We start from the raw sequence: 12915 nt of genomic DNA, 5'->3' as shown, positions 1-12915 counted from the left end.
GATTAATTGCAACAATGAAGGCCAAAGCATATTGTCATATAGCCATACAATAATAAGACTTCATGGAAACAAGAGAGTATTATCAAGGATCCAAAGCACTTAGAACCAATGTTATAATTTTTAATTAAAGTAAACAAGCTTCATACAATTTTGTAACCAGTGTTTCCATGCTGAGTCATGCAATCTATACTTAGCACACACCAAACACATTTTGAAAGGCAAGGGAACAGAGCAGCAGTCTTTCGACTATGATTAAACACTACGTAGTATATTTCAAGAATACAAAAAATAAAATCATATCGTCACCTAAAACAAACCAACGATCACAAAAATCGAAATAGAGTTTTTTGCCGTTAAATGACCAGCCTGTATTGAACTCAATATATAACCATTTGTAAATCAAACTACAACGAAGCTCATATGACTCTTACATCAATTTCTTAAATTTGTAACTTATGAAAGTGATGTTACGTTATTTTACATTTTAGGTGAATATGCGAAATGAGCTAAGTCGATTTAGTCATGTCCAGCTGTATAAGCGCAAACCACTCCCTCAGTTTTGTATATATTGATTCAGGTACTTTTAGGTTTCGGTCTTTTCTCATCAAGACTCAGCTCTTATGTTGGTATAGCCGATAATGAATTACCAGTATATCTTATGCCTGCCATACAATCGGCACGCTCAGAATTAAGTGCTTTAAAGTGGTAAAACTTTTTCATTTCACGGATGATATCACCATGTAACTTCGGCTGGTATGACTTACTTTGGCAGACACTATAATATCTAAATAGTTCGTCTAAATTGGATCACTATATCATATAGCTGCCATATAGATTGAATGCTGCTTTTTAACAAGGTGCTTCATGGAAAACATTTTATCTTCACGAAATTCCCAGTTATTATAATATTAATTTTAAGGTAGCCATTCTTAAATTGCTTAAAGGGTTGTATCATTGAGGCATTATAGCTGCCAGCAAAATGGGTCATCAAAATGAAAAGAGCATCAAAGTTTTTTTCTTGCTTTAATATTGCTTATAAAAATAATTTATATAAATTTTATTTGCTTATTGATACATACCAGAATGCTATTATTAACACTCGGCTCATTAAGTATTAATAGCAATGTAAACACTGTAAAATTTTCTGTGCTAGGTTATCTATCACTGAGGCACTTAATTTTTTTATTGATGTTTTAATATTACAGAACATAAAACATTTAAACAAATTTAATACTTCCGAATTCCTGAAAATGATGACTACACAGTAGCAATTAAAAATATTTGGTCAATAAATTGCTTAAAAAGTAGAGCAGAGTTATTAGTATATAGTATAGCCACATATTCCATATTAGTAGTTACAGGCAACGAAATTTCAATATTTCTACCTTGTTCAAATGTAAGTTATCTTCACAATGAAATCAGGCCGCAGAAGCTGCAGTTCTTATGCAAATATTTGCATAGCATAACATTATATAACGTTATCTGCCCAAATCAACAACAAGATGCACTTCTAATTTGGATTTAAAGTGAGCCACCAGAACTTCTTTCATACACATATGGCTATACGCCATAAAGGAGCATATAAAAACACTTTAAAATCTTGGGTAAATCACGATGCGAAAGAATTTACGGTAATTCACGCACGCATTGATCGCGCACAACAACAAAAGCAAAACACGTAATTAATAAGAATTTCAAATTAGTCGGCCACTCACTGTCCAAGGCAAACGCTGGCTGTAACACAGACTGAGCCTGCCTGACGCTGCCACTCACTTACAAGTAAGAAATAAAATGCTGATTTGCGTAATATTTGGCCCAGAAATAATAGCAAGCCATTCATGCTCACATATAGGATTATAAACACATATTCACGCACAATAATTCCACACACGCCGTGAAAAATTCTAATTGTCTCTTAGTATGCCCTGACCGATTCGAACGCTCTAAACAGAAAGCCGGTAAACTAAATATAAATTTTGTCAGCACAAATAAAGCACGAAAACTCAGAAACCGTTAATTTTTATTTCATACCAAATTACATCGTTGAAGCAACGCGTGCAATCGACAACGTAGCAAAGGTAGTAAAATGATAGAGAAAAACAAGTGCGGCAACACCGATAAATTAAGCTAAATTTAACAAATGCCGAGGCGTCACGGCGCCGAAAGCTGAGCAGCAAAGCGAGGTGTGGAGATAGCGCAGGCGCTTTTTGTTTTTGTTGTTTTGCTTAGCTGTTTTGTATTGTCTCAGAGTTATGCTGGGGCTGCTCTAACGGAGTTTTTGTGGACTTGACTTAAAAATAAAAAAATATATCTATTTATAGCAATATGCATAAACATTTGTATAGGCATACATATTTATATGGCAGTAACTGTCCACAAAGCCGCAAATAAACGTATGTAATTCCTCATGGAAGCCGTCCAGCAAGACAAGTGGGATTCTCGTACATTTTTAACGCCTTTGCTCTAAATGTTTAGCTTCTTTCCTGATTCTATACCTGGGCAACTTTATTTATTTTTTTTTTTTAATTTTTGAAATTTTAGTTTTGAATGTTGTACATATCAGTTTCTTTGTAGCCAGACAAGGAACTTACTTTTATTTCAGGTTTCGCGTGTTTTGTATTCCTCAAGAAGTTTAAATTTAACGTTATTGTTCTTGAGCATTCTCTTTGTTTTTTTTGTTTTTTATCTGAGCAAATCTGGCAACTTTAATTCGTCAACGACTTATAATGAGAGATTATGGTGAAGTATAATGCATATAGTTTTTCGGCACGAATTTAGATATGGTATAAATTTACGATATTTTTAATAAATCGATAATTAAAAATTATCGATACTGTTCTGCTGTAATTAAAAATTATCGATACATTAAAAATCGATAACTAAAGATGATCGGCATATTTTCCATCGATATGTTTTTTTGAAAACTAAGCATTGGCACAAATTTTATCGATTTTTTATATTAATCGACATATAAATAATCGATATAATTTATGTAAAAAAATCAATATATCTTTATTACGCAATAATTTGTGTTTTTGAAAACGAACCATTGTTTCCAGATAATTGATAATTTAGTTAAAAACTACTAAAACTTGCAACACTTTTCCCCAGTTACATAAAATTTGATATAAAGTGTACATATAGTTTTAATTTTATTTAAAAATATTGATTTGTTTAAATATCCAGATATTTACTTGTTGTAAATGATCGATGTCAAAAAATCGATCATTTCGATATACATTACGCTCATATCTTGCAGCATAATAACTTATAGTATTTTTGAAAACTTGACACTTCAGATAAAAAATTCTGAGTCTCAGCGACATTTTTACCCCTAATTTCATTAAAATATTTGGTCCAAATGCAGATTTTAATTTTATTTAAAAATATCGATTTCTTTAAATATCGATATTTTTAAATATCGATTTTTTAATATCGATATTTTTTACATATCATTTCTTTTTAACATCCAATTTTTTCGAATATATTAAAGTCCGTAATAAGCTACTCAGCTATAAATATGTATTTTTAATTTTTATTTAAAATATCAGATTTCTTTTTAAATATCGATTTTATTTGAAATAAGCATTTTTTCGAATATCGACATTTTTAAAAATAAGAATAATAAAAATTGGATATAAGCATGTATTTTAATTTTATTCTAAAATTATCGATTTTTATATTATTGACTTTTTAAATATCGATTTATTTTTAACACCCAAATTTTGCGAATATCGACTTTTTTAAAATCAATTCTTTTGACTTCGGTTTTTATAATCGATTTTTAGTATTGATCGAAAATTCCTTGGAAATTTCCGGGTTTAACTATTGTAACCAAAACGGTCTTCGTTGAAGAAAAGACTAGACTTACTACTGAAATTTCGAAGAAGAATTCAGCCATTAGTTTGACGTGGATGAATTTCATTCTCACGAGAGTTTGGAATCGACCACGCTTTTGATCCCACCAAGGTCCGTCACTTCAAAAGCAACCCTAAAAATTGTTTCGGCAATATTTGCTGTCAAAGCAAAAACAAAAACATCAACAAGATGTGGAGTACAAAGGCGTTTCTAGCATCGATAAAAGAAGTCCAAACCTTTCGATGTCAGGACACGATGTTCCAGTTTTGGATATATCAAAGAATACTCTTAGGAAGTTTTTTCGCTACTCACTCTTACCTGACTGTTAATGTTACGGCTACGTACCTTTATAATTGCGATGTTAAACTCCTCTATCCAAACGATATCAAGCATCAGTCGTCAGAAGAGCAGACATGGCGAACGACAGCTGCCCACATTCAAAAGTCAGCAGTGCCCACACCGTTATACATAATCACTCCAAAGTCGCAATTGGCCACATACAAAAATTTATGCAATACGCGTGTATATGTGACCACTGCGGTTGACGACATTTAGGCCACATTTATGTAAAATATGCCTTTGTTGTTGTGGCGTACTTCGCTTCATACACGCAAATGTACCTTCTAATAGCTGGGCGAGTGCTAAGCGCTTGCCGCGCTGCTGGCGTGGCTCAAGCAAAGTTTCATGATTTAAGTTCGCTACAAATTACTGGCGAGACAGAAATATACTCAAAATAACCAAAATATAAAGTAAAAAAATAATTCGTTTTAAAGCTGAACGAAAAATTTGATTACTGAGAAAGGAAACACATTTATAACATTTGCTCATTTTTCAATCTCGCCGTTGCTTCAAGGTCAGCACTTGTTGGGCACCCGTTCGTACTTGAACACTTTTCCAGCACTTGACTGTAATTATTTCCGACTATTTCATTATGGCATGCATGGCGTTAGCTGAAAAGATCATCAGCTCACGCGGTCCTACACAGTGATAACGGTGCAAGCGCGATCCCTTGTCTATCGGCGCTACGAGGCTGTAAGTGAGGTGTTGCGCTTTAGCCGTCAATTATCTACACTTATTGCGCGGAAATCGAGCCGCTGAGGAGGCTGTTTGACGTAAGTCGAAGTTTTGAGTTGTATCTTACAATATAGTAAAGTTGCACATATATCTAGTATATACTGTTGTTTGCATACAATTTGTTTTTCGATATTTCTGTTGCACTTTTTGTTTTGTGGTTTCCCTACATCCCATGGTTGGCTTGATTGTTTTGCACCTGTCTGGAAGTTCAATATCCAGTCATTTAATGAGTTGTAGGTATTATTTATTTTATGAGTGCGTTCTGGTCAAGCACAGTCAGTCATGAAGCACTTTCAAAAGTTAATAACATTATGTGGAAAAACGTATTAAAAAGCAAAAATAAGCCTATGCCGCTATATCAAATCGCTATTTGGGATCGTAAATGATAATGTCTTCGAAGTTACGGAATAAGCATGTACATGCTGTACATGGCATATGTATAAATTATAACTCAAGCTTCGATCTGATGAAGTAATTGGGTCCAAGCTACCTCATTCCGCCGTAAGCGGCCGTGCGAAAGATAAGCTATTTCTAACTTCTATTTGATTAATAAGTCTGTTTACAGATCTTACGATGGAAAGAGGAATCTGAATTGTCTTGAAATGCTTACTCGAATCTCAAAATCGCTCGTTGCCTAAATGGAGGATGGAGCCATGTGTAGAAGTTCACGCAAGTGAGGAAAGTTCTCTGTTTGCCGTTCACTTGGGAGTGGCCAGAAACAATTCTACGAATTAAGTAAGTATGAGTCTTGAAAAAATCGTATGGATAATGAAAAGAGAGAATAAGCATGTTAGTTAATATTAGAAAAGATTGATATGGGCTATGGGCTATCGTAAGGTCTTACAAAATTTGTTAGGATAACAGATATTCCACCAGGTATCTTAATACTACTTTAAAAACCCAAAAACGGAGACAGCGATGAAGTATTTCGAGAAAAATATACTCTCAAGTACCCAGTCGAAGCAAGGGTTTGATATTCAGTCAGCAGCCTTTTGATCTGTAGAAGGGTAAGAGCAGAATGGATCAACGCTGGAAAGACCAAGAAAGCCTATAGAGGTACTGCGCAAACTGGAGTGCTATCTTCGCTTCTGTGAACAATAGTGATGAATAAACTGCTAAGAAACTTGGACCCCAAAGCTCTAAGATAGTGGCGTATGCCACAAGTACACAAAGTTCCTACTGGCGCTCTATAGAAGAGACTGTAGGAACCTGATTGAAATACTAACTAGTCACTGTCTGATGACTCACGCCCGCAGATTGGTGCTGACAGATCGAAAAAACTGCAGGACTGTCTAGAGCAAGACGAAAGCACCAGGGAAACAATGGAGCACCTTACACTTGTCCCGTGTTGGCAAGAATACGCCGTAAGCATCCTCAAGGTATGATACACTGGAGGAGATATCGATAGTGAGGCCACAGTCTGTTAAAAATTTCGTCAAGCAGGCATCGTAATGGATGACTACTCCTCATGGACCCAGTAATTAAACTCCATCTGGTATCATAATGGACCAGAACTGGTCCATGCGTGGCTCATTGGCCTACCAGACTAACCTAAACTGATACGCATTTACCATTGACATTTTGAAAGCAAATCTTGCATAAGTACAGTGAGAGAATGATCAAGTGAACTATAACAGCTTTATAACGAGAAGTTGGTCAGTAGTATTCAACAATTCTTTTGCCAGATAAAACAAAAGGATGTGCCCATAAAATGAGTTAACCATCGAATGCTTTGAGTATGTTGAGCAGTCTAAGTCTCTCCAGCTCCCCCTTCCTCTCTCTTTTACTATAATTTATACCATGCAATTCTTTCTTGTTTGTTCGATTTGCCACTCGTCTAGTTTTGGGTTTTATTTTAACATTTCGATATTTTAAAAATCGTAGACAACTTACAATATATTCGCATTTAATTAAATAGCTTTCTCACTCGAAAGCTTTTTTTTATAATATATCAAATGATTTACAAAATTATTGTCAATGTGCGCTTATGCTAACATTTAAACAACAACATTTAGCAAAAAGCCGTTCTAACCATATTTGTGGCGCCAACTGTCCCTAAATGGCGCCACTGATTCTGCTACTTCAAGGCTGAAAGTTGAAATAAAAAATATGTGTCTATATATAATTTCAGTATTTATTATTTCTCAAATAAAGCAATAATAATTAATTTAGGTATTTATTGTAATAACTGTTTAAAAGAATTTTCACAGCAGACGCGCCTTTTCTTTTACTGATGCAGCAAATAATTCAGCGATTCCCCGGAACACAACGCTAAATGTAAGCGGTAATAAATGGCAATCAAAATATAAACTGAATGCGCTTCATTATTGAAATAAATTTCATATAAGAGAATGCAAATCTACATAAAGTGTATACAAAGCGTTCTGCTCCTGCTAATACAAATTGTGCGTTACAATCCCTCGCCAATTGCAAAATTTCAAATTGTTCACACACAAATACTTAACACTTGTACAACTGTCAGGATTTATTGTTATGAGTTCTGTGGCTTTCGCCCGCTTTTAAGTTGTGAAAAATCTCTGCAGTTAAGGCGCGTCTAGCAATCGTAGAAAAAGCTCATTTTCATTATTGTCTGAGCGCCAGCTTGTGCGCGACCGCCGACTGTTATTTAACGAATGATTGTTTTATTGATGGGCTAGGCCATCGCTACGATTCTATTCTATTCTGTTCTCAATCGAAAGCGGAATTGGATTGGCATTCAAAAGCAAGACTCAGTTGGTGTCGGCAGAAGTGTCGACAAAGGGGCCATACAGCACTGCTTGGCGGTATTTCCGTGTCGTGCCAGCGTTGTTTGTTAATAGGTTCTCCATTCCTAATACGATATATGATAGTCAGTATCCACCTTATCGGAAAAACTAGAGAAACTATATGCAAATATTAATTTATATGAGTAGAGAATAAGCAATTACATTCAATATCGAGCGCTAATGTCGGACAAAAATTACAAATTTATGTAAATATATTGGCAATGTTACATTTTATGGCTCATAAATTTGCTCCTACTAAGGTGAGTTTGTTTTTAAACACGGCTATTCGTGTAATTATTATATATTTGTGTAAACTTAGTAAAAGAAAAACAAAAAATTGGTCTAAGGTTAGATATACCTTAAAATTTACCTTCTATAGCCTGTTAAGCGGCCGAATGAGCATATCTTAAATAGAAATATGTTAAATATTGCTTAAAATAACGTTTCATAAACATCCATCTGAACTTGATAGTTTTAACATCATCACCCTTTGATAGAATTAGAACCAACCCTTTCTCAATCGTTATGGTTCCCGACATTAACCGTTCGTCCGAAGCGAACCAAAAATAACATTGAGTTATCAAAGATAGGCAACGACCGATTTCGGTTTGCGGTTTGAATTTTATAATAATATGTTGATATCTTGGCGCGTAGCCCAGCTGCAATACCGGTGCCATCGACCATCTGCGACTGGCCACCGTAAAAATCTCGAAGTGGTACATAGCTGAAGAACAACAAAGTGGGGCCGATGGTCTGCTTCATTGAAACACGCGCCCGGCTTTTGGAAACCGATAAGGAGCGCAGTCAGCTTCTTTGTAGAGTATGATCGGACGAAAGCATGCCCGAAGATTGGATTTTAAGTGTGCTCTGTCTAATTCACAAAAAGGGAAACCCCACAATTTGCGCCAGTTACCGTGGAATAAGCCTTCCCAACATCGCATACAAGGTTCTTACGAAATGCTATGAAAGGCAGATTAAAGTTCAACAACAACAAGCTCATCAACAAACCTTTCATCGGCAGGATTTTAAACCTAAGCAATCAACAACCAACTGGGGAATCTACACCATACGCGCATCTTGGAATGACTCCAGAAAGAGAATCCACACTGTTGCTTTTGACATCACGAAAAGTTGTCATTCTCATGCTGTTCATTCTCGAACACCTTCCGATATTCCCTCAAAACCAATACGTATTATGTGCGGCCGTAAATCAGACCGCCGGAGCAATACCAAAGCCTTACTGTGATCGAGAAGGATCTTCGAAATCGCTCGATTCCAAACGAGGTTTCAGACAAGGCGACTCTCTACCGTGCGACTTCTTCAATCTACTGCTGGAGAAAATAATCATGATATTGATATGATCTCATGTCGTCTGAATGGACGAAAACACTGCCGATCAGATAGTTTCGATGCAGTACCCGCCGGTGAAAGCAGAGGAAGAGGAAGATCTCCAGTCCGTTGGAAAAACCAGCTGGAGAAGGACCAGGCTACACTTGGAATCTGGAAGTGAAAAGGAAGAACGAGTGGCGCGCTGTTGTATATTCGGCTATTAGCGCGTAAGCAGTGTCTGCGCCAGTAAAGAAGAAGTAGATCGGTTTTGCATCAGGTTTTCTCATGGCGACAATTTGCATCCTCGCACACGAAGTATAGACTGCACCGAAGTCGCTATTACCGCTGTGAAGCAGAGTATGGAAAACGTTCTGAATGAGTTCATCCGCCATCGCGCACAAAAATTTGAGCTATGCCTATACACCTTATGGAAGATTTTGTGAAAGGTTCTTGGTTTTCGGGCTTACAAAAATTCAACTCCTGCAAGAATTGAAGCCGGAATGACCATTAAGCGCAACGAACGCTTGGTTAATAGGTTCAAAACGAGATGGCCACTACTACGACTATGCTAATTTCTACAAAGAAAGTCATCTTCCGCCTACTTTTGGTTGAATGGTTACTTTAATAAAGAAAATTGTCATATTTGGAGTGATGATTTTTCACAAGTCATTGTTTTTGATTACCTCCTCAAAAAGCCACTGTTTGTTGACCTCTATGGACAGAGGGAACCATTGGTCCATTTTTATTCAAAAATGAAGCCGAACATAATGTTACATTTAATGGGGAACACTATAGAACTCAAAAAAAAAAAAAGATTCTAATGACTTTTTCGTGCCTGCATTGGAGCATGTTTATGTGAACCTGACCTTTGGTTTCTTAAAGATGACGCTATGTGCCATACAACCAACAAAAAACTCACTTTATTCAAGGAAAATTTTGGTGAGCGCATTATTTCGCGTGGTGTACCTGTGTACTGGGTTCCAAGATTATGTGATTTAACACCGGTGGCTAATTTTTGTGAGATTATGTCAAAAGAGCACTGACGCCTTGGAAGAGCATATTCAGTGAGTTATTGCTGACATAGGGCCCAGGCGCTGCAAAAAATAGTCGAAAGTTGGACCGCTCGGTCAAAGTTATATTATTTCACTTGCTACATAGAAATATATGAAATTAAGCTGCGGTCCGCTAATTACGCCGCTCATAAAGCGTAGGCGTGCATAATTAGTGCAATCAATAAAAGTACCCATATGTAACCGATAACCATTTACCATGCTCGAAGTTACTGTAACCTAAGTAATTTGTAATGAAAATCACCGAAACACGACGAAGCGCAATGGCAAATGGAAACTTAATGCGCGCGCCGCCAGCATTCCCGTAATAAATGTAGTTAATTTGTCTAATTGCATATCGGCTGTGTGACTATGCAATCGGTGTGGAATGAGTGGTTGATTACCAAATGTTTTTTTGTTGCAACATTTATATTTATATATAGGTATATCTATGTATATATATTTCATATATATTTCTTTGGGAAAGCTGACTGACTTAGGTTGTTCCAGTGCAAAAAAGCAAACGCCACCTCGCGCGCCCTCTATGGGGCTACGTGAATGCGTGTGCATAATATGGCATACATCCAACATTTATGTATTATCATCTAGCGTACATTGTTAGTATATATATATGTACATACATCTGCTTATGTGTTTTGCACTTTTCGTCATTCATGCTGCAACCTACTTACCTAGTGGCGAGTGTAGGCTGTTAAATGTTGCATGTTGATTGCTTGCCGCAGCAACTTGCCACTCAAAGTCGAGGAGTCGAGGAAATAGCATTCTATCTATGCACGCATGCGCACCAGACAAGCACACAAACACATGCATAACTGCATTTTATGCAACTAATCTGTATTTGGCTGGGCTGTGCGTGCGCTCCGTGAAAATGCAAGCGGCGCGCAGTGACAATGCGCCTGCGCTGGCAACGACACAAAGGCCGAGACAAACTCAACTGGCGTTGCGTTAGGCGAGTGCGCACACGCGTGTGGGTGGCTGCAGAAGGTCGTGCTGTTGACTTTCGATGCAGTGCCAAAAGCGCGCGCTTACCGCCTGTCTGCGCGCAGAATAACTTCAAAAAAAAAAACAAAAACTATATCGGCAATGGCTGTGTGCGTCGCGCATGAATGAATGCATGAATGAATGAATTTCAGTTTTAGTTGCAGATTTGTAGAGCCACACCGAAGCAGAAATCCAACAAAAAACAAGATTGAACTAAATAAATTTCGAGATAAAGTGCGCCAGCTAAGTACTTCGGGAAGTATGAATGAGCGCAGCGAAATTTCATAAATGCAAGCTACGCGCAGTGACGGTGGTAATTTTTCTTGAGTCTCGGTAGAGCTTGCACATTGTACCCACACACCAAATCCAGCACTTTTTTGTCCATTTTTTTTTATTTTTTGGCGCGATTTATGCCTTCCGCCGGCGCGTAGTGTGGCACTTCATGAAGTAGAAATAGAATCGAGTGCTTTTCAGCGACGCAAAAAAGTGCTGCTAGAATAATACTGATCAGCAGACGAAATGCACTCTCACATGTCTACTCGTGTGTGTATGCGTGTGTGTTTGCACTTGGATCTGCATTAATTTGCACTTTGAAGTGCTCATCAAAGCGCCTTTGCATGGGCGTTTCTACGCTTGTCCTCCTGCTATACTCATTCATGTGCCATCTAAGCCTAACTCCCTGTGTTTGTGTGTGTGTGTGTGTTCTTTTTATAACTCATTGCATTCGCAGACGTCATTATTTCCGCTTTAATAGCATCTTAAGTTGCGTAGCAAAAGTGTACTTAAAATAGGCACAAATTGTTTAGTGTATGGTAAATTTTGACATTTGAATGCTGTAAAGGCAAACAGTATAAACAGTGAAATGCATTTATGCGCATATAAGCGACGCCGCCTGACAGCTGACAGCAAGGCGCTCATAAAAAAATATATTATTAGCAAATGGGTTGGAGGAGTTTTCGCTCCAGTCACGGCAAGTGTGAAGCGAATGCGAAAATCTCTCTTAGAAGTTGTGGATTTTTATAGTATCCAGTCTTAGTCAACTAATTAGCGCATGAGGGAGAGATACAATATGTAGGCAGCATGGGTAATGGATTATTATTAGTCTGTGGGATTTTCCAAAATGCATCACATTCGGGAAATAACTGTAACAAAAAACTTAAACTCTCTATGAATAATTCTCCATCGCTTCACTGGCTTTTATTTCTATAGCAAAGGTATACAAAACATTATCTCAATTTTTCGGTCTGCCAGTTTCTATGGTGTTATTTGATTTATTTCTCAATCTTCGACTCGACATTACTTTTCGAGATTGGCTTCAATAACAATTATATGCCTACATTTCGTAAGTATATTTTGTCAATACAAAGTTTATATAAGAGCAAAATCTCTTAATTGTATCCTCCGCGGGGGTCTTGGCTGGGCAGTGGTTGTCGTTGCTTACAACAGCCAGGCGATTCCGTTAGTTCTGTCCGCCATCATTACATACTGCAGTGGGTTTAACTGGCATTAAATGTATTCTATGTAGTAGGTGAATAAGGTATACAGGGTTTGTCCGAAAAGTAATAGGACTGAGTCGATTTTGAGTCACATTGTCGGTGTTTGTCGGATCCCAACACGGTCTTCATCAGCGACCATCGTACCTCCACTGCAACGGGAGCAGGATTGCGGTGGTTGTAGTACTACTGCCAAACTAGCTTTACAACACCACGGCTGCCACATCTATGAAGACACGGACCAGAGAGGCTATAAGCATAAACGCGTAAAGGGAAGAAGAACTTCTTTGCTCTCCTGTGCAGGCGACCGAGGGTTTCCACTTTAGCAACAAGAGCGGACCCCGG

This window comes from Bactrocera tryoni, chromosome 3 (genome assembly GCF_016617805.1).
Source record: "Bactrocera tryoni isolate S06 chromosome 3, CSIRO_BtryS06_freeze2, whole genome shotgun sequence".
Lineage (NCBI taxonomy): Eukaryota > Metazoa > Arthropoda > Insecta > Diptera > Tephritidae > Bactrocera > Bactrocera tryoni.
Note: the sequence above shows the minus strand (reverse complement) of the source record.